This window comes from Falco peregrinus, chromosome 11, assembly GCF_023634155.1.
Source record: "Falco peregrinus isolate bFalPer1 chromosome 11, bFalPer1.pri, whole genome shotgun sequence".
NCBI lineage: Eukaryota > Metazoa > Chordata > Aves > Falconiformes > Falconidae > Falco > Falco peregrinus.
This window is the reverse complement of record NC_073731.1, coordinates 15,237,161-15,255,425: the sequence shown is the minus strand read 5'-3', so window position 1 is coordinate 15,255,425 and position 18,265 is coordinate 15,237,161. Positions and strand designations below refer to the sequence as shown.

Genomic DNA, 18,265 nt, shown 5'->3' with positions numbered 1-18,265 from the left:
ATAATTATTTAATTAGGGCAGTGCTGAGAGGCCCCCAAAGCAATTGGGTATATAATTTCCATATATTATGTGAATGCACAGAAAAAAAAATTCAGCCCAAACTGCTTTCAAATATGGTGACAGGACTAAAAAACAGTAAGTGAAAGTCATTGCTTTCATTGTAAGGAGAGAATTCACAGAGAAGAATATTAAGAGACTTTCCAAAGGACAAATAGCAGTTGTCTGTGACAAAGCAGTTAATTTAATTCCCTCTGTGTGACAAGATCATCTTTCCTATTCATCTTCAGCTGTTTTATACACACTAAATTCTGATGATTTATATACCTCTGCAATGTGTTAAACAATTCTTTTTCATCTTTAACAGTCAGATGTTTCAACTATTTGTAGACAGTTAGTCATTGCTATATATATTTCATTTTTGTTTTGGTTTTTTATTCCAATCTGTCCTACTTAAAAAAAATAATAATAGTTCTGTTAAAACGTCCCTGGATCCATCTGCGAAATTATACTCTGTAATTTAAAGACTATGTACCAATGATGTGCTGTCTTCTTAGCGAAATATGCTCTGACTGCAGTTTTCAGCAGCCAGTGCGCGATGTGATGGCAAGGTGAAGCTCCAAGTGTCCAGCTGTGCCACTGGCAGCAATCCCCAGTCTCCTGCCTTTCTTCCAATTTCCAGCCATGGAAATTTCCATGAAAACCTCAAAAAATTGGGTATTTTAGTGGCTATGAAGGACCAAATACATATCTCATCACTCCTGGATTCCTAATACCAGGAATCTCCTGAAATAAATCAGTTCTTGAAGTAGTATAATTTTAAACAATTACTATTATGAGAGGGTGAAAAACCCCACAGGCAAAATTACAAGTCTCATATAATTCTTCTATGTTCTATTAATATGTGACCACTTCAAACCAACCTCTTAAAGCCACATAGTTAACTTTTACCTTCCTTTTACACTACAGAAATAAAAAACTGTTTTCAACTTCATGTATGATTGGGAGACTAAGATGGGAAATCTCATCTGACCTTAATTCTGATGACCAAACTTTGTTAAACTGTTATAACCGGTACGTGTTATTTTTTTACTGATTATTTTAAATGTAGAATGATAAGGGGTTAAATGCTGAAGACTTTAACTGATTCTAGTTACAGCACACCTGTGATTGAGGTACAACCAGAGTCAAGGGGTCTCCAGTTCTTTGCGTTTTCTCTATGTTTGCTCTGTTAAACTTCTCATTCAGCTCATTTCTGTACAAAGAGAGTGGAAGGCAGCTTGGTAAAGTCAGCCCTGTCATTAAAGAATATTCTCTCCATGCCAGCAATCTCTTCAAGAATTGACAGCTTCTTACAAGGAACCAGTATAAGCATAGTGGTCTGGAAATGCTAGAAAACAGTGAATTAGGCACCTGAAATGAGATGGGACATTTTGCATCTTTCCCCAGGTTTTTGTGCTTTGATTAATCATTTGCTTGCATTTCGATAAGCAGCTGCATTGTGTGAGTGTATCTGAACCCTGAGATGCTTGTAGTGTTTCAGTATATTGCATCATATGGGAAGCAGTTTCCAGACGCTTCCTGAATCATATTGGTAAAGAAGTAACTGACACTTACTGGATTTAAAGGATGGTAAATTCCTAGAAACCAAAGGCTCCTAAGCAATAGACACTTTATTAAGAGAAGTTAGGTTTCCTTCATGCATCAACAAAATAGCTGTGGTTGTCAGGTTATGAACAGTTTGACAGAGGAATTATTTTGGCTGTAAGATGGCTTTGACACAGAGATACGAGCTTTCTGTACCTGAGATGAAACATTCTGTGAATATTTAGGGCTTGTATGTCACTGCAGCAATGATGTACCCAGTTCCAGAGGTAGCAACAAAACTTGTTTTTTTTCTCAGGGCCTCATGTGCTGGAGAGTAGTAAAGCAATTCACAGGTATTCCTACAAGTCCATTGCTGATTTAGAGTGCACTTTTCAGCAGGTTTCCCCTGTGGCTCTCCTCTATAGTTTTTCATTGCAGTGTCTGACCATGTTCTTCAGCATGAGCTGTGGTCAAATGGAAGATATGATACCTGAGGGAAGTATTTCCATGTATCTGGTTAGGTTTAGTCTGTTTTCTGAACATGTCATCCCTGTATTCTGTGGCTCTTTGCATCATGCCAGACATGCATCTATATCTCTCAAGATGCAAGTTTTCTTTATATGTTGAAATTCCTTATATTGTATTCATTGGCATTTTATATTCAGCACTTTCTCTGGAAAGATGGAAGACATTAATATGAATTATTCCAAATGATCTTTAGTCTTCACCTCTAGACAGAGAAAATTCACATGTGGCAAGACACATTACTGCAATGAAGCACCTGCACTGAACCATCAACCAGGAAAGATGGGAAGTCAGGACAAGCCAGGGAGACTGGAACTGCTTGCCCTTCGTTTATCTCTGCCTATAAACAGCCTATTTTATCACTGTTCTCACTTTCCCTCCTTGGAGTGATGAGCACAAACCTCCTTTCTTCCCCTCCCTGCCACCCTCCCATTGCACTCCCACTCCTATGATAGGCTTAGGAAAAAGTGAGATGATGACTTCATTTTCTGCCACAGTTTACCTAAACTGAAAAAAAAAAGAGAATTTTAATATTTTTTAAAAAAAAAGTTCGTGTAATTTAACGTGATTTCCAAACTGGGCAATAACATTGAAAGGCATTTAGGACCGTTGCCTCCCCAACCATCATTTTGTTGCAATCATCCTTCGTCATTTTAACAAAGGATTGATTTGTAGCAATGGCTTTACCATAGTTTATCAGCCAGTGCAATCTGACCCCCCTTTGTGTCTGGAATATTGATCCATGAAAGCTGACTCTCAGCTCTGCCTGGTACTTGAGCCAGGACTACAAAGTGTGGTGGGTGGGGGAAATTGTTAGCTTGTGTTCTGGAGAGAGAGGTATTTGCTGTAATAAAAGCCAGTTTTACAGAATCATCTTCACTAGAAATTAATTTCCTTATGAATAGACTTCATTATTGTAGCATTCACTGGTCTAGTTACTCATCTCCTGTTATGTTCAAAGTTGTGTGTGAGAGAGGTAATGTTGCAGACAGCACAAAGGCAGAAGCTGTTCTGGCTCCGCACTGATATCAGGAATGCCCTTTATAAGTAGCATAAAAATATGCAACCAGTTTACACCACAGAATACCTGAGTTTGGAAGGCACCTCTGGAAATCATTTAGTCAGGTTTTGAACATATCCTAGGATGGAGACTCCCTAACTTCTCTGGCAAACCCATTCTGGTGTTCAACGATGCTCCTGGTAAAAAAGTTTTTTCTTATTTTTAAATGAAATTTACTGATTTCAGTTTGTGCCTATTTCTTCTTGTCCTGTCATTGGATACCACTGATAAGACTCTGGCTCCATCTTCTTTATCCCATCTCATCAGGTATTTGTACACATTGATAAGATCACCCCTGAGCCTTCTCCAGGCTGAACATTTGCAGCTCTCTCAGCCTTTCCTCATAATAAAGATGCTCCAGTCCCTTAATCATCTCTGTGGCCTTTCTCTGAACTCACTCCAGAATTTCCATGTGTCTTTTGCTCTCGGGAACCCAGGGCAGGACCCAGCACTCCACAAGTGTCTCACCAGTGCTGAGTAGAGGGGAAGGAACATCTCCCTCAACTTGCTGGTATCACATGGCCTAATGCAGCCAAGAAGGTTGTTGGTGTTCTTTGCCAAGAAGGAACATTTCAGACTCATGTTCAACTTGGTATCCACCGGGACTTACAGGTCCTTGTCTGCAAAACTGTTTTCCAGATGGCTGGCTTTCAGTCAACACAGCTGGGGATTCAGGCTGTTGTACCTGCAGAGTCTTGGAGAAGATCCAGTTGATCTCTTTCTCATAATTTCTCTTACTTGGTGACACAGACCCTTCAGCAGCATACACCTGTGGGCAAAGAGCCCATTTAGTCCCAGTCCCGCCATGAGGTCCCAGACACCTCTGTAGTCCCAGGTGTGCACAGCTGCATCCTCCCTTTGGAGCCTGGCCTGAGGTGAGGTCTCTGGTGTACTACGGTTAGTTGCTCAAGTGGGTTCTGGGGACTGTGCCCTGCCACATGTCACCACCATTGCAAAGCCCCCAGTGGAGTTTCTGGTCTCACTCTGTGCACTAACTGCTGTGTCTGCTGCCTGCTTCTGTTCACTGTGCTTGTGGTGATCATCAGCAAAACTGTGGCTTGCATGGAATTAATCATGTGAACTCCGGCATGTATTTAACACCCTCTATTGCGCTTTTTTCCTAGTTCCCACCAAAGTGTTAGTAATGCCTTACATTGAACATTATTTTTTGAGTCTCAGTACTGTATACTGGGCAACATAATTTTCCTCTTCAGTTGTTGGAGAAAAAAAAAGCACAGAGGGGACAGTAGGGAAACAGAGGTTACAGACTAAATTATCAGCAAAGGAGATCAAGTGCCGTAACCCTTAGCTCAGTCTGCATTGTTTCACTTTTATTTGCTCCACTTTAGTAACTGCTGTTACCAAGGTAATGAGAGACTCCTTGGCATCCAGCACACCCACAGTGCATCCATCCTCGCTACTGGTGAAAAGGAAAGGGAGCAGGAGTATACTCCAGTGCATGTCAGATATCCAAGAAAAATCAAGCTATTGAAAAGAGAGAAAGTAAACAAGATTGTCTGAATGAAATCAAGAAATACTTTCGCAGGAGGTTTCACTGCACAGGAGGGCTCTCCTGCCAACTCAGAGATTTATGATGATTCTTTGAGCAAATAAGCATCAAACACTCACTGATGTCCTGGCAATGACACCCTGCAGAGGACCTACCACAGATGACGTATTCATCATCCCAATTATTATTGTCAGCAGGCACCACTGAGTCCTTCTGTACTGGAGAACTGAGATGTTCTTGTGACGCAGCTCCCAGCTGACAGGATGATGTACCTTGCACAGGTTGTTTGCCATTTTTTGGTGCCTTTTTCAAGAAGTCTGCAACTCAGAGGTCAACGTCTTGAAATTCTTACTCACATTTCACTTGTGTAAATCTCCCACAGGTTTTGAGAACAGAGGCTGGAACTTAGTCCAGAAAAAGGAGAGGACAGATCAGTCTCCAGAATTCAGTCAGACAAAGCATCCCTCATGAGCCAACAAGCAGGAGGCAGCAGGAGTGGGAAAATATCAAGCAGGAACCAATCCCCACAGGATGGACACTCTCTCTTCCCATTTTGAGTAGTTGTTACAAGGATGTGCGTGTGTTTGCAGACCTTGCTGTGAGTGAACTCAGAAGTGCGAGAATGAGTCGGGTGTGTGCTGGGCAGATAAGTTTAATCAGGAAACCAGGTTGGGCTGGGTGTTATAAAATATTTCTGAGACTGAAAGGTGTTACGTTGTGAGTCACTTGGTTGAGGTAAGAGATGTGCTTCTTGGTCATTTAAACATATGTGGGAAAATCAGTGGGAACTGTGAGATAGTAGGACAGATAATCCAAGAGTTATTTTTTTATTTATTTCTGAATCATGATTATCTGATTGTGTTAATCTCTTCTTTTATATGAACATCCATATCCTGGAATTTCTGTGATTTCTCACACCATGTAGTTAGAAATATACAGATAGCATAAGGGAGGTGAGGGTACTTTTCTCCTGTATTAAAAATTACAAACTCAACACAAGCAAAAAAATCTTCCATCAGCATGAAAAGTAACATCTTGTGATGGTCAGGGTGAGGAAGGAGGAACTGTCAATATCTCTCTGGATTTCAGCACCTCTCACTTTAAAGTCCAGAAGGCCCGCACCTCTTCTCTCACACTAGCAGATATCACATCCCAGTTTTAGCCTTCTGCTTTGGGGTCCTGAAGCAGATCCGCTTTTATCCTGAGGCTTGATTTCTTGACACACTTCAGTCAGGGTCAAGCATAATGGTTGTGCTGACCTCATTCAGGCTGTTAGCTTTTGGCAGCAAGGATAACGTGTTCGTGCTGGTCTACTTAGGTTTGATATCATCCTTGGGTAGAACTGGACAAAGTGGATTGAGGCATCTGTAGATCTTGTCAAGCACAGAGCGGTATTTAATTAGCTCAGTCTAATTCAGAGAGATCTTTGCCACACCTCATGCTCATTGCATACACATAGCTCATTGGCACAGTGCCGTCACTGTGCAGCTGCCACTGAGCTCTTAGTCCTTCTGAATCTCCACTAACCATGGACCCTACATAAGCAATGAATAGCAGCAATCGCCATGGACATTTTTTCCCCTTTTCTTGCCTGGAATATTGCAGTTTCCCCCCCCCCCCCCCCCCCCCGGGATACAAAATTGTATTTCAGTTTCCTGTAACTTTTTCCACTGCAGATAGGAATCTTGTACTTCTCTACTGAGGAATGCAACTGTTTGTTTGCTTATATAGGGGAGCTCTTTATATATATCTCACCAGTATTTTAAAACAGAGCTAGCTTCTACCCACTCTGAATGCCATCAAGAAAGTGTGTTTTGCTTTGTAAATGTTCTAGAGGACTATTCTTTCTTGAAACCATACATTTGACTTTCCACCTCAAAGCCTGAAACATCTTTCTGATTATTTCCTTAACAGTGGATAACAGGAGGAAAATTTAAGAAGGGAAAGTCCAGTAGTGTTGGATGTTGTTTTCATAACAGCCCAGCAGAAATTAAACGTACAGACCTTTGGGATGTGTTGCAATTGACTGAAAAATGCAATCTATTCTTTGAGGATGCTTATGAACAGCGAAGCATGTACATCTGCTGTAGTATGAGAATACCTCTAATTGTTTCCCCTTGATTTTGTGTTAATGCACCTAGACCTAAGGGCAGGGAAGAGTCTATTGTATCCACTGCAAATAAATCTGTGCAATTAACTGCTGATATATGCAAACTGACCTTGAGAGCTAAAACATGGCTGCTTCTAATATCAGGAATCTAGTTTAGAACAGGCAGTACAGGGATCTGGCCCTGGATCAATGAAGGAAATGTCTTGAACAAATTGGGACCATTGAGGTCAGTCTTCTGAAAAACATAATTAAATTGGGCTTGAACTGGAAGACTCGCACATCAAAGAACTGCAATGATCAAATGATTAGGGGATGAAGGAGAAGGGGGGGTCAACAGAAAGGGAGAAAGCAACAGCAAAGAGTGTATGAGGCAGCAGCTTTAAAGATGGTGTTTGATAAGCAGAAAGTGTTTAGAGGTATAAAAAAGGAAATTTAGTCAAAGGCATGTAAGTAAAGAAGCCAAAATGCTTGAAACAAATACCAGGATGTGTTGGCACACACTAGAAAGTGAAGAGCGTGTAAGGAAATGAGGAACAATAAAGCATGCAGAAAGACAATATTAGGAATGCAACAAGAAAATCCATGGGTAATGGAGCCTGTTGTTTGCAATATAAATTTAAATGCAGCATATAGCAGCTGGCCACTCTTATCTGATAAGACTGTCATTCTGTGAGTACTTGGTAAGCAGAAACTGCAAAGTGAAGCAGAATATATATTTGAAATATTTGGGGTTTATATGTTTTATTTTATAGCATATTTTCCCTTAATTTTAATTTTAAGAGGGTTATTCTTTTTTGCTGACTTAGTGCCAGTGAAAGGTGCTATGTGGAGATGCCCTGGGGACTGAAGGCTTTTGTTTCCTTATAAATAAACATAGCAAGTGTAGCAGAAAAGCAGCTATCCTCATCTTGCCTTCTACTCACCTCCCTCTAGCTTTACCTGGAAGACTTTCTGTCTTTCCTGGGACAAGTCTCTGCAGACCAGTCAGAGTTTGGCAGGAAAATAGCAGTGCCTTGTATGGCTTCATATTCAAAACCTTCTGCCTCATCAGCACGACTGAAATGATACACCTGTACTACTGTTATTTATGATGTAATAGGCTGGGGGTGCTTTTTGTTTGCCTTCCATTTGCTTTTGTGGTGCTGTTTCCCTGTGTACTCATTTGCACTAGTCGAGTTTTCTCCACAGCCAGGAGAGTTAGAAATGTACTCCACTGTACATGAACTCACTACTGATGAAAGCTGAGACTCTGAGCTGCGGTTAAGTCATTGAAGGAGAAGAATGTGAGATATCAGGAAAATGGCAAGGCTTCTTTCAGAGGCTTCTGTGCTGCAGGTACTCGGGGCAGCTGACAGGGCACTGGGGACTGGAGTCACGTCAGCCGTACACAGGCATCTGACTGCTGTTGACTGCCAGCCTGGGGATGATAATGAACCCATGACTGGGCCAGGGAAAAGGCTACAAAGCTGCCTCTTTATGATCCCCCTTTCCTGTGCCATGACAGCAAACTTCCCCATAAACTGTCTTTACACACAGAGACGGTCCTCAGGTACCTTACAAACAGTAAGTAGAAGTCAGTAGGTATATTTATCTTACAGAGGAGAAAGAAAAGTTAAGTGAAACTCATCCAAGGCTACGTATCAGAACAGTGGTAAAGTCACCCAGCAGTTAGTGTTAAAGGCCAGATTTCTTCCCCAGAGATGCAGGCACCGCAGCCTCTCCTTTCAATATAATTACACAAACACTATCCATGACACTAGACTTGTATCAGCAAATTGTATGACGTGCCCTACATGTGGAAACATCACCATGCAAAAGAGAAGGTATGAGAGCTGGGAGAGCTGGGGTTTCCAGGAGGGACTTGGTGAATGATCTTGGGCAAGATATTTGAGGCAGATTGTGCCTCTTCTTTCTTACTTGTAAAAACGAGGTAGCAGTAGTCTCTTCCGTAGAGTGCAAGAACCTCATATGAAGGAAAAGGTGTTTACTATCAAAAGGCCATGCCTCTCTTTCCTGTTCAGTGACACAGCAGTTTGGTAATATGTAGCTGTATAACCAGGTGTGACACAGTCTACAACTTTGAGAATCCCCTGTTCACACAGTAGAAATAATGGGAGTGTTAAAGCCCTCCAGAGAAATATGAATTATTCTCCTGCATGGGAAAAGGAAAGTGAGAATGACTGGAAAGGGAAACTTAACTGACAAATCTAGCTCTGTCCAAACTCACTGAAAAGCAAGAAAATATAGCAAAATGTTGACTAGGCTGATGAATTGTTGTGTCATGCAGCAGCCTAGCAGGGGTCTCATGTTTCCTTCTCAGACGACTCCTAATTTCTTACCAAACCATGAGCCAACCACAATGCAAAACATCGGGGTTATATTCCTCATAACGGGGGACCTCTGCTGCCAAATGTCCATGCTAACATACGTAGGAATCCTATTCTGGGACATTCAGCACAAATTTATTTTTTGTTTGTTTGTTTGTTTTAGTGCAGACTTCAATTTGCCTTGCACATGTTTCAAAGCATCTCCAAATCTTTGCATGTGACTTTCTGTGCCCAATTTATTTTATGAGAAACATCAGAAAAAGATCTTTTGGTATGTATGCCTTGTTTTTCCTACCAGTGCCTCTTTGCATGTAGGTTGTACATGAAGGGAAAACTGCAGTCTGTATTGTGAATAAAGAATACTTCCCAAAGAATATTGGACAGGGTTTTTCTCTAGGGCTAAATGCAGGATCAATAAAAAAAAAAATAAAATGGTTATAAGCTCAGATAAAGAGGAGAATCCTAATTTTAGTTATCCCCCTTTTCGTTTGATGTGGAAGGAAATAAGAATACATAAAGGCTTTTATAAGAATTAAAGTAAGCTAGGGATAAAAAGCTACCCGAGGATTTGCTGTTATGGCTCAGAACCAAGGGGAATTTGGATTCAGATGATGAGAACAGGCCTCCAGTTGTATTTGCAGAAAGCAACAGGGTCTGTTGATGGACATTTATGTTTCATACCATAGGCAATATCGGTGAGACAGCTGCTCCTTAGTACCTTTGCAGCTTCCTTATGTGTTCAAAATAAGCAAGAGACAGAATAACTGGTAACTTCTCTATTCTGCTGATAAAGCAAAATGCAGAACTGCTGTAAAGAACCAGATAAATAAATGAACTGGATGGGTAAAAACAGCAAAGGGGTTCAGCTTAGCTGACTCAGGAGTTCGTAGATGAAATCTGGTGGAGACTGGAACACAGCATTAAAACAGGGACCAAAAATAAATGTTGGGGGGCATTAAATGAACAAAACAAAAACACACACACAAAAAAATGGACCTGCAAATGTTCTAGGGGAAAAAAACAAACCAACCCAAGGCATTTCTAATGAGTGATGTTGAAAATGCCGTTCTGCATTTCCTGTGTCACTCTCATTAGGAAATTGCCATTCTCCACAGATGTGGCTGCACTGGAAAGCTCTAGGAAACAGGCCACACAGACCTGTTGTTGATGCAACACCCCCCCATGCCTAGGGAAATGGATTATTTCTTCCCCTGGCCAGGAGCCACCAGGTAACTGCTCAGCCACATTGGGGTTTCTCTCACCCTCCACCCGCAGCTTCTCGTCGGTCGGCTCAGGCAATTCGGGGGCAGTGTCTTGCTCCTGAAGAAAAGTGACATTGCATGCAGCTGAAGTAAATATAGATGCACGTATCAAGTGGTGTTACCTAAATTTGTCTGTTTACCAAACATCTACAGTTGGGTTTTCTAAATGGCCTATTTCCCTTCAGTTTGTTTTTGTATGCTTACAAGTAACTGTCTGCATGTTTAAATTTTGTGCGTATTCAAAAAACATGCAAGTAGCTTAGCAGTTTCTTTGTCCCAACAAATTAAATGGTTAAAGCCTGTGCTTTCCGATCAGTGAAGGTAGAATAATGGAACTGGATCTATTTTTCACAGGTAAAATCACACTAGTTAACAAAATCTGGCTGTGATTATTAAGGTTATAATGTGACACTCACAAGTTCTGCCTACAACTAGATAATTTTTCCTAGCTGGCCAGAAGTTTTACCCACTGATATGTATCAGTCTGTGTTGACAAAACCTGTTTGTGAGATTGTTCAGGTATCACAAGACCACTTTAGGAGAGGTATTAAATGAAGCTTTCAAAATATTTCCAGTGTTTCTGAGATGTAAAGTTTTCTTTTTGAAATTATGTGCTCTGTGTAGGTATTTGCCCAAAGTAGCATGATCTTTAATGAATGAGTAAATCAAACATGCCTATTGGATTCGTGCTACAGGACTGAATTAATTTAGTTACTACGATCAGCATTCTGGAATTAAAAATTGAACCATGATTTTCAGGATAGATACAAATGAAACTGACCTTGGCATTGAAGGTAAACATCGTTCTAGAGTAAAAATTTCCATCTTCTCCAGCACCAGAAATTCAGGCCAATTGCTAAGTGGAATTTTAAGTGCATGTTTCTTTTGCCCTGTTCTCTGTCTGCATGAAGGCTTTTCAGTTCAAGCTTCAAGCAGCATGATGCCAGATCAGTCAGGGTGTAGAGATTAGTTATAATGGAGCAGTGGCCCGTCGGGTGGAAACTCTTGTTTTTTGACTAGATCACTAAATGATACTCAGATTTGCACAGTGCGTTTGCAGAAACAGTAGCCCCCATTCTAACAGCAGTGTAGTTATTTTCACAGAATGATGTTACTATCTAGCACAGGTTCTTTAAAAAACATCTCAGGAACATGGACCTTCAAGGCCCACTGAAGTGAACTGGAATAGGGCATCCAGGCTCCCTGAAGAGTTTCCCAGGTCTGCATCCTCATCAGCATCTACATCCCTGTGCTGTCTGGAATGCCCTTTTCTTGTGAAACTAGTAGAAATTCTGGCTTCCAAAGGAGATGTGTCCCTGACTGATGTGCTCCTGAATTATACTAGGACTGCAGCGCGAGCTTACTGCTTAGCAGACACTGGAGAACCTGCACAGCTCAGAGCACCTTAACAGCAGAGTGGACTGCCTCTTGCCTAAAAGGGCTGAACTCAGGTTAAAGCCTTTTCAGTAGCCAGGATATTAATGACATCTCTCTTCCACGTGGATTCTTTGATACCAAATAAGAGGTGGACTCACAATGCATTATTTCCTTTGTAGAAATCTGATAAAGGTAATGAAGGCTCTCTCCTCTGCTTTCATGACACTTACTCTATATTCTTGAAATGTGTCAGTAGTAAATATTTCTGAGGCTTTTGCACTTCAAATTTTATCTGAAGTGATGAAAATGTCCCAAATGTATCGTGGGGAAGTGCCAGACAGGCAGATGCTCAGAAGTACACAGAATGTGTTCACAAAGTTTTATTTTCTCACAAAATTAATCTCTAAAGCTCGACTAATTTTGCACATTTCTTAAAACCACATGGCTTATAATGATGTCTCCATTTCAGCAAAGTGCTAGTAAAAGCGAGGTGGGATCTAATAGACTTATACCTGGTTTCCTCTTGCTGCATTTCCTAGGAACTAAGGTATAAGCACATCCCAGGATGTAAGTGCTTTAGGGTCACTAAGGCTGTTAGACACACATACTGTTCAGCAGCCAGGGGGCCGTATCTTTGGCAGAGAAATTACAAATATATTATGACTTTCCTGGATCAAAACAACCGTGAAAAGTGAAATTCCTCATCTACACACGCATATGTGAGCACATAGATTTTTACATTAGTGCTCGCAATGCCCTTTCCAGGTGATGACTATATACTGCAAGAAAGTGACTCTAGGAAGGGGATTTGTACCGTGGATTCCAAGACCTCACATAAGCAGCACTTGCTAGTAGTTTAACTATGTCAAACAGAAGCAAGGTGCTGAAAGTTTCAGCTGTTTCTGAAATTTGTCTGGTTAGATTTGGGGTTACTTTTGTCTTTCAAGTATTATGGATGTTAAACCTTCATAGAAGTGTCCAAGGTTCTTTTTTTGGCCTAAGTAACCTGAAATGTGAAGAAGTGACTACTTGCAGGGGTTAACTGTGCTGGAACATTAATGTATCGATTTGTTCCTTTAGAGTGTATGGAAAGTACTGCTTTTAATGGAGGAAATGAGATGCCTTAGTAAACTAGGAGACATGAAAGGATGAAAACATTTGTCTGCATTAAAGCTGTGGGGCATTAGGCCAGACACTATCAGTGTTATAGCCCTATACCTCAGCAAAAAAGCTGCTGTGAGGTCAGAGTTTCCCTTACCAAAATCCCATAGTGAATAGATGTTTGTGATGTATAAAGTTGTGTGTTCCACCATGCTCATAGCCTGGTCATACAAGGATGTTCAGGTTATAAGTAAAATAAAGCTGACTTAGCTCTGCACCTGACTAGCTACATTGATAATTTGGGTTTTTGATAAATACATTGCTTCAGTCTTGGGAATGGTAAAGGAACTAGGTAAAGTTGGTACTTAAAAAAATAAATTATATGACTAGTGTCAGGGAAAGATCAGGGAGAACATTATGAAAAATAAAGAAAAACTTCCCCACGTGCACACAAATAAACACAAGTTTTGGCAATGAAAGACTGAAAGAGAACAATATCTTCCTGTGTGAGACTGCCCTGCCTAGGAAGATACCGGGTTATTTCCTGGGGGATCCGTTGGATGGATTAAATCAGCCTTCACAGAGTGAGCCCTCTTGAAAATTGCCTTTTATGGATTATCTTTACCTCTGTTCTGAATCCTGTTACAACCAATTCTTTAAATACTGCAACCATAACTTTTCTTACATTTAAGACCATCCTGTGAGTCAGTTTCATTTAGAGGCATACACCTCTCTAGCTTAGCTCTTCCTGAATACCTCCAGCCTAGGACTGCTTCCAGGGCTGGGGAGCACAGAGCAGGTAGGACAGAACCTCAGCTGCTTGGACAGGTGAAAACAAGAGCAGAGCACTCAAACAAAGCAAATGGCATAAGTGACCCTCATGACGGTACAGGGGTAGTAAAATATTTTTGGTTGCAACCTTGCTATGGCTGCAGTATTGAAGAAAAAGTTGTACAAAGGGCAATGAATTTGTTACACTTCACCCAGAGTTCGTTCTTTTTTTCTGTTACTGTGGAAGGAGTATCAGTCACATTAATACGGGTGGACCTTACTAACAACAGCCACACATAGCTGGAGAAATGTGTGCTTGTAAATGTCCCCCCTCTGTGGTTTATAAAATATAAGGTGGTTGCAGAAAGCAAGCACTTCATGTTAGAGCTATTAATTCTTCTCAATAAAACCAGCTTCTAGAAAAGCCTAGTCAAAATCTAAGTTGCTCTGTACATATGCACACCGGATCACAAGCAGCTGTACCCCCGATGAGTGCAGAAGCTTAGGCAAGCATGAAAGACAAAAGCTAAACAAAAGTAATGTTAGTTAACCTGGCTTTGAGCCTGTAAGCACATAGGTACATAACTGACTTTAAACTCCCGAACAGCCCCACAGATGCTCACCAAGCTAGCAGTGGCTTAACACCCGACCCGTGTTCCTACGTATGTAGTACTGAGGACAGATTCAGATGCAGGGATATTTGCTTTCCTTACGGCCATTGTCATTGCTTGGTGAGTCAGGCATAAACCACCGGCCATGGACCAGGGATAACATGAGACCTACCTTTTCCACACAGTTTTTGGAAATGCAAGGGATTAAGGACTAATTTTTGTCCTGACATAGTCCCATCCCATTTTACACATTGTAGATTAAACCCCTTCAGATAATATGCATGAAACTTCACTCATTACCGCAGTCCTTCAAGATCTGCAGCTGGGGGCTAGATTTCCTATCACAGAGGTTCACTGAAAACAGACATAAGAGAAGGTTAAGGAAAAGGGCATCTCCAGAAAAGAAAATCCAATTCCTCTGCAGCACCTACAAAGGCAAAGAAAAGTATATTAACTCACCCATACAGTCCCTGGAAGCTGGGTCTCAGGGCACTTGGAGACAATAGTCAGAGCTGCTATCCATCCACCTTTCCTCTTTTTTTTTTTGTCTTTCTTTTTTTCCCAGCTTGTATGCTGCAGCTATAGCTTATTTGTCTGGCAGTTAGCTTTTACTTGGTGCTGTGATACACAAAGGTTATTGGAATTTATATGCAACGCTCAATGAATATAGAATTAAAAAATGCCTCAGAGACATTGCTGAAATGAGATGCCAAATCTCAGAAGTTGTATCTTTATGAGGAAAATTTGAATACAAAACACCAAGGTTTATGACTCCTACACATATTAATTCATACCAATCCATGTTATAAGAGGACTAAAGGGGCTGTTTTTCATCTTGGGCTGAGACAGGGACTCGGCCAGATTTACTGACTTGCTGTGAGAAATCTGCTTTATCTGGCTGATAGATACCTTTAAAATGTAAATCAGAATGGTGAGCTTATCACAGGGCTACTATTAGCAACCCATAAAATGCTTGGTATTGCAGGTCAGAAGAGATTTTGGGAACAAGGTAAGCAAACTGGTCAGCAAAAACAGACCCTAAACTTGACATTTAATTTTCTTTCTGTCTTACATGAAAGTTACCGGAATTGAAATAAAAACAAGTTTTATTGTGCATTGATCCACTTGGCAACTAGCAATTACCACGGCTTTGTGCGAGAGTCTGGATTTTAGAAGATACTATCCATAATTGTGCAGACTCAAGAATTCTTACCTCATCTGTGGCCCAGATACTTTTTCTGTCTTGAGAGAAAAAGGAAAACCAGCTGCCCTATGGACATCCACTGCTTAAGAAGCCCTGTCCACTTCTGTTCTCACCAGTGCCCTATAGGTAGACCTTTGCATTTGTACCCTATTTGCTGTGTCTTGAACGGGTCACTTCAGGATTACATTGTCGAGAAGCCCAAGGCTCAGAAGCCTGAAATACTGATGGTGGCAAAAGATCACAAAGGCTAGAAATTTACTCTGCAGACAACCAATATTTGCATGAATAGTTTTGAATGCATTCAACAACTGGACTGACGGCAGCCATGATATTTCCATCCTAGTACGGTTGTTACTGTTTTGTCCTCCTGCTGGTAAAAGCACACACTGCACTCTCTGTGCCTTTTTCACGCACTCATGCAAGCACATACAGGCAGATGATGCGCTTTCAAGCCATCCACAGATGGTTTCCCCATCAGGGTTTACTTTGCCATTTAGACCTCCTGCTTCACAGCCTCCTCTCGGTGTTGCAGTCCCTATTTTCTGTAATTAACTTCTGTTCCTCCCCCCATTTTTTTTACAAATGCTTTTCACTCTGATGCTTAGAGTCAACCATCTCCCCAAAGCACTGTGATATTTAACAGCATCCGGAAAAAATGTGGTTAGAGAATTGGGACACTTAAAGGAGACACTGCTCTCGTAAGTGTGCATTCACATTTTTGAATAGATATTCAGAGGGTGGGAATGTAGATGAGGGAGAAGCTATGAAAGGGCTTATTACTAATTAACTGTATCTATTTCTCCCCCTTTTAAACTGCTTTTTGTTTATCATTTCAGCTGGTAGGGTAATACACTAAATTAAAGCTGCAGAACACAATTATAATTAAGATTCAAAAAGCCAATTGCCTGTTAGTAAACTACCAATTGATAATAATGTAAGGGATATTTATAGCTCTTTGCTAAGTATGCCATGGATTTGCATCAATAACGTACTTGCTAATCTCCAAACATTTTGTTCAGTAGCCTTTTATTTACTATTGAAGGTAAGATTACTCTTCTCAAGCCATCCTTTCTAAAAGTATCTCACTTCCATCTTGTTTGCAGAGTTCAGCAAACACAGATGCTTCAGTCCTTTCCTCTGCTATGAAATATAATAACAGTATATAATTACTAACATCACACCATACAGAAAACCTTGCCGCAAAGAACACACTATACATAGTTCAGCATTCATAACATCTTGCATTTCTACAGATCCTTCTTTCTGAGTCATTTCACATATTCTATAGATGAGAAACCAAATCACCTTACCCAGGAGAGGAATTGGCCACCGTTGGACAGAGACCAAAATATAGGGCCGCAGTTTTCATTCCTTTCACAGGGAAGTGGAGCAAGACCCCTTTAAAGAGTTAAAGCAAAAAAGTACCAACGTAATAGATTTTCTTTTGTGTTTGTTGTGTGTTACTGGGGGATTAAGAACTAACTTCTAGAATTTCTTTATTATAAAATATCCACATAATGGTAATTTCAGTTGTATGATGAAGTGTAAGTAACTGCGATGTGACTGTTCTGTGAAATGTGTTTCTGGTGTCACATGTTTGCTAAAGTTTGAGTAGCCTTGTAGGGCTGATTATTGGAGTCATTGTGAGACACTGTATTATCCCATCATGTACAGCAGTAAGAGAAGCAGCTTAGGCACAGGTGACTGACTGCCATCCACTGTTTAGGCACTGGAGGGGCAATTGATTTGTCTCATCTCTTATTGTGCCATAACTGCTCTTGAAACACAAATGCCAAAAAAAAAACCAAAAAACCAAAAACCAAATGTATGAGCACCTGCATGACTGAGAAGGGGTATGGCATATACCAAGGACTGAGGACAGGGATGCAAGTTTATATAGTGGGGTGATATAGGTTAAATAGAGGCAAAATGGCCATGTTGGAAGTTATAGCCTGAATTACGCCTGTAGCTACCGTGACAAGTGACGAGCTTGAAGACTAGAATGCACTGTCTTGGCAAAAAAACTCTCAGAAAAATACAGCTCTTTGTCAACCTGTCCCTTCCTTCAGAGGAAGAACGAGGCTTAGAAATGAATGATCTGCCCACTCGTCAGCCCTCCTTAGTAGTAGGATCTGGGCAAGGGAGAGATAGAAAGAAAACAAGTTTACCTATGTCCTGCACATGTAGGAAAAATGTCAGCAAACCTATGTAAGAAGATATACCCAAATCTGAAGCAGGACTGCAACTTCCCCCAGCCACAACTGGCCCTCTGAGTCAGCCTGGAAATTCTTTAAAGACTTGCAACTTAAGCTGGAAAAGATTTATAAAAAGGGGTTATAATGGTGCAAAGAGAAATGGGCAGGATGCAAGGGATGGCTGTGGGTGCAGGTGCGAGCTTCGCTGTTGCTGCCACATAAAGGTTTGAAGTGTGAGAGCATGAGGTCATCAGAAAGCTTACCAGGAGCCTAAGGTGGCACAGGTTTTCCCTGCATCCCTTCTCTTTGGAGCTAGATGATGCCATCCTTCCCATAGGTTGGCTGACTGCAAGGTGAATCCAGGTGACAATTATGCAAATGATTTCTGCTTCCTGTGCTGCTTATCATGAATTTTATTATGGGTGGGCAAGTGAACTGACTTGCCCCAGGACTGGCCAGATAATTACATGGACATTACTAACCACATTACTGAAGGGTAAATATGCAGTTATTTTTATCCATAAAATCAGCTCTTTCAACCCTAAGACTAATTCCACATTATTATGCAGCAGTATGTAATTACTGTATGACAGCTTCTACCCTCAAAGAAGCAGGCACTATTCCAAAT

The 18,265-nt window shown here is 41.0% G+C and overlaps 1 protein-coding gene across 8 annotated transcripts in view; it reads left to right on the top strand.

Moving 5' to 3' along the window:
• LRFN2 (leucine rich repeat and fibronectin type III domain containing 2) overlaps positions 1-18,265 on the top strand; it is a 160,094-nt gene that overhangs the window by 100,069 nt on the left and 41,760 nt on the right. The window lies entirely within an intron of this gene.